The sequence below is a fragment of the Convolutriloba macropyga genome, chromosome 5 (genome assembly GCF_964194025.1).
Source record: "Convolutriloba macropyga chromosome 5, txConMacr16.3, whole genome shotgun sequence".
Classification (NCBI taxonomy): domain Eukaryota; kingdom Metazoa; phylum Xenacoelomorpha; order Acoela; family Convolutidae; genus Convolutriloba; species Convolutriloba macropyga.
In genome coordinates, this window is record NC_134472.1 from 15,088,867 (window position 1) to 15,093,866 (window position 5,000).

Genomic DNA, 5,000 nt, shown 5'->3' on the forward strand with positions numbered 1-5,000 from the left:
AAATATTACTTTATAGTAACTTATTTTATTAAATTTAGGAAAATAGTTTTGGTGGTAGTTACCCGGGACGATCCTTCTTAGATACCATTACAAAGACTATATATGGTTCCATCCAAATCAATGCAAAATTTCTTGTATGATCTTGCTATGGTTTCTAAGAAGCCATATATGATCTTGCATAAGTTTTTCAAGATTTTACGTATAAAAGACGGTTTTCCAACCTTCTTTTTAATTTTTTTGTCTTTTAATCTATTTCTAATTATTGCTTTGGGTTTTAAGCCCAACATGCGGACTAATTCCATTGTTTGAAAACTAAACATGCCGACGATACCGAAGGTGAACACGTAAGAGCGTTCGTTGCGTTTGTTTTGCTTATATTGCGTTCCATTGCGTTTGAAAACCAAACATACCACCATTTTCCTACTTTAAAAGGGGGACAGTTTCTCGTGTTGGGAAGGGTTTGGTTTGCCTTTTCAGTTCTTAGTTTCTGATGTCACGTCGAAAATATTTACAGTGCTCTAAATGTATACAAGACTTGCTCTTTTTTGTAGGTCATTTTTCTTCATATTTTTCTTCGAAAAATGATTAGAATTTAATCAAAACTAAGTTTTGATAATTGACTGCAGAAAAGTTCCATATTATGTTTATTCTGTTTAGGCAACCTTTTAACAATGCATAAAATCAACGAAATGGAAAATGTTCTAGAGAATACTTTGATCCACGATGTAAACAATTTTCCAACACGGTTCAATTTTAAATAGACACAATGTGTCTCACCGTATGTATTGATGCATTTAATCCTAATTCTTATGGCTGATAATGCTCGTTGAAAGGGAACAGGAGATCCAAATTCTAATAGTGAAGATACGACAGCATCAATGTTCTGCAGGATTAGAACGAACAGCAGCATAGAAGTTGCAATTTTATATGTCAACATTCGGTTGTTAATCGAGAGAGCAACTTCTGCGTCAAATGGTCTACAGATAAGAATATATCTCTCAACTGCCATTATAGAGACAATCACTAGAGATAGGAAAAGACTGCGTCCTTCTGCTTTGCTAGATAATTCAATTTTTATTTTTACGAAAAATTATTGACAAAACCAATGAGAGCAGAGCCCAACCATATAGCATGACAGTACCCATTCCTGTTTTAAGATCTTGTATATTAAGTTTTTTATACATTTGGGAGCTCACGGAACTTCTATGTTTTGACTTTAATTAGTATTTGTAGATTATATCTGATTTATGGTAAAATTCAACACAACGAGTTGTAATTAAGTTTACCTCTTCGAAAAATATTCTTCCGATCTCGCCTAGGATGTCAAAAATACCAACTGTAAAGAAGATATTTACAAAATGGTGTGTTTACAGATCAATCGAGCACATAAGTGTGCAAGATAGGCATCATACATTTTATCGATTTTCTTAGAATGCTTTTAAAGACGTTAAGAAAAAGATTCTTCTTTTATCAATGAAAACGCTAATGATCAAAGACCTAAAAATCTTGCAAATATGCTAAACATAACCCTCCCATTTTTGTTGCACGACTATTACAATAACGAAATTCTTCTTCTGAAAGTCTTTCAAGATTTTGTTTTCTTGCAAAATTAATCCGGGATTTTGAATTCATTTCTTACCTGAATGAACGAAGATGGCAGGCGAGCTAAAGATGTCAACGTTAAATATGAAAGAGCCAATTTTTCGTCGGAAAATTGTCTGAAGGCATGCCAGGAACTGACTTTTAGAGCTATTTTCAGCTCAATTAAGGTTGCTTCTCAATTAAGGTCCTTTTTCATTTATCCCACGCAAAACATTTTTGGTTTTTTTAGTAGGATCAATCGTTTTTGTATCAATTTCATTAATTTGGACAAATTGAGAGCTAGTTCAGTTTTAACATCAGCATGTTTTGATAAAAGACGCGTATAGAAGGCGCTTGGTTTTAATGATTTGCTCGTGGTGTCAAGTGCTTCAAAAACCATTTTAAATAGAGTAGCATTTAGTTTGGTTTCATCTGGCCGTCAACTGTGCTCGGTTGTTTTTTCACTTCTGAAGTTCTTCCTTTTCATACACATAACCGTGGCCTGTAGCCCGGACCTAGCTTCAAGTGTAAATCAGGACTGAATCTTTTTAACTCCATCATGTTTTTTACTCTTCCAAGTTAACTGTTCATGGCATATATTAGACATTTCATTGTAAATTACAGGACAAATAAAATCTTTTCTCGGTTATTCTTATGCCCAGCATGATTATTCTACGGAGAAATATCTGCGCATTATGCCTTTTCAGCGGGTAATTATATTCGCATTATGCCTTTTAAGCGGGTAATTATATGCGCATTATGCCTTTTAAGCGGGTAATTATATGCACAGGATTCACGTTTGCAGCATTCTTTCTGCAAATTATGACTCAGGCATAGACAGAACATGTAAATCTATTTATACGAGCTACTCAATGCTATGCTCTACTCAATGCTATGCTCTACTCAATGCTATAATTATGCTCTACTCAAAAGGCGGTTTTGAATTTACAAATGAATTCAGAAATGAATATAAGAAAACATGCAGTTTACTAAAACTGGAAATGAACAGATTCACAGAGTTTAAATGTTTTCTCATTCACGTTTTCTCATTTTGGGACCATTGTTCTCTCGAAAGAACTCCACGTACCCGTGGTCCAAATTAGTCAACGGGTCCCGAAGAACTAGTACCACAGACTCATCCATACACTCAATAACAGATTCGTGTACTACAAACTCGACTTTGGTGTTCTCTATTTTCAACAATATAGCAACAATCGACAAATACAAAGGGCAAAAACAACTTTCAATAAAATCTGAAAAACACAACATATGATGAGCATTGAGTCTACTAATCAGACACTGGAAAAAGATAAATTGAAATAGACTGAGAAATAAACACTGGGAATGACATCCCACGGGCGAAGCCCGAAGCTTGTACTACTACTACTACAACTAATACACCACAACTAATTCTGACACGCACATTAAACTCGCCTCCACCTCCGCCTCCATCTCCGAACTCCGCTTCCACCTCCGCCTCCGACCCCCGCCCCCGCCTCCACCTCCGACTCCCACCTCCACCTCCGAACTCCGCTTCCACCGCACAGATGTAATTGCACCAATATATGGTATAGTTTGAGATAGAATAAGAAATAAATGGTATCGCCATATTAAAAGTTTTAAGCATGATGTCAGCTATTCGAAATTTTCAAAACTTGCTATGTTCGTTGTATGTACAGTCTGATGATGTGAAACGTTCTGTGTAGTGTTCACCAATGATGCAAATTAGGCTGCTAAGAAAAGGGACAGAGTGGGATGTTTCTTAATCGACTCTGGGCAGACTGGCAGAAGCATTTACACTTGTATCTGTCTGGTTCAGTAATGGTTACTATTGGGAGTCAATGGTTCAGCAATGAAACTCACTGCGAGGAACGTCCGGGAGTTTAAAGCAAACCGGGAGGGAAGCATAAAAAGTATTTCTACCTAAAACAGTAAAACAATTTTTGTTTTCAGTTTTTAGAAAGAAAACTACTCACTATATTTAGAAGAATGACTTTTATGGTTCCTCTGTACAATGATTTTAATAATTGGCTCAAATTCATTCAGAAAATTTTGCATAGTTTGGTTCCTACAAATCATGATTTATTACCACGAAAAAACTAGTTTGGAAACCATCAAGTAAAGAAACTGCCCTAGTCCAGACAGGATATTAATCTTGCAAGATCTTGCAAGATTCTTGCAAAATACTTTTAATCTTGCAAGATCTTGCAACAGGACGTTAATCTTGCAAGACCTTGCAAGAGGATGTTAAGCTTGCAAGATCTTGCAGGATTCTTGCAAGATTAACATCCTAAATCGACTAGGGTGGTTTGTTTATACGAAATGAATGCTAGCTAGCATAGTAAGCAATTAGGAAATAGCTTGATTTATATTAATCTTTCGTATACAAAAGTGATTGTACATCAATAAAAATAATAGGCTATAGTTGTTTGGGAGCTTTTCTAGAAAAGTCTTTAAATTTTCCTGACTGAATGTTTTGTAGAGACAAAAAACTATATAAATCTAACTAAATAAGTTACAATATAATTTTTTAAATCAAAATGCAAACTATCCAAACAGTTGTTTATAATCTTTTGATTTTAGTGTTCATAATAACAGCGCAAATAATTGGGTGTAAACTAAATTAACAGTTGCAACTTGTTCTACTTTTTTATCATAAATTGGTTTTAGAAAAATTTGGCTTTCATTAAATCTAAATTTCCAAAAAGTTTTTATTAAATCAAAATTTCCAATAGTTCATTGTCTGACTTGCTATCTTGGCATAATAATCCTTGTAACAATGCAATGCCATTGTACAGTGTACCAAAGGAACTGAATTGACTCAAACTAAGCAGGTTTTAGTTATTTCTACATTGTTATAATAGAGTAACGCTTTCCAAAAAAACTTAACTTGAGGTTTTCTGAAACCAAAAGTGGAACGAACGTTAAAAATATGGTTCTTTAAAAAAACTTTTTATTTTATGTCAAGTTTCTTAAAATTTATGACTGTTATAGCTCAAACTAAAAATTTTTGCTGGTCCCTGCGCTTAGATCCAAAATCGATTATGTCCAGATTGTTCCCTACATACTTTTTAGTGATTGTGGGGAGTGATTTTGAATGTGATTTTGAACGTGATTTTGAATGTACGATACCGTAGTGATTTTGAATGTACGATACCGTAGTGATTTTGAATGTACGATACCGTAGTGATTTTGAATGTACGATACCGTAGTGATTTTGAATGTACGATACCGTAGTGATTTTGAATGTACGATACCGTAGTGATTTCGAATGTACGATACCCATGTGATAATCTTCGGTCTTGACGTACTTGAGTTTTGCCAAAAGCCTTAGATTAGCTCATATTCTACATTGGTGAAACAAAACATTCACGGTTGTATCTCAAAAGTTTGGTTAATACAATCGTTCAATATCAGGC

General features: G+C 34.6%; 1 protein-coding gene across 1 annotated transcript in view; it reads right to left on the reverse strand.

Moving 5' to 3' along the window:
- The window catches only part of LOC142339158 (transitional endoplasmic reticulum ATPase-like), a 622,037-nt gene that overhangs the window by 538,597 nt on the left and 78,440 nt on the right, over positions 1–5,000 (reverse strand). The window lies entirely within an intron of this gene.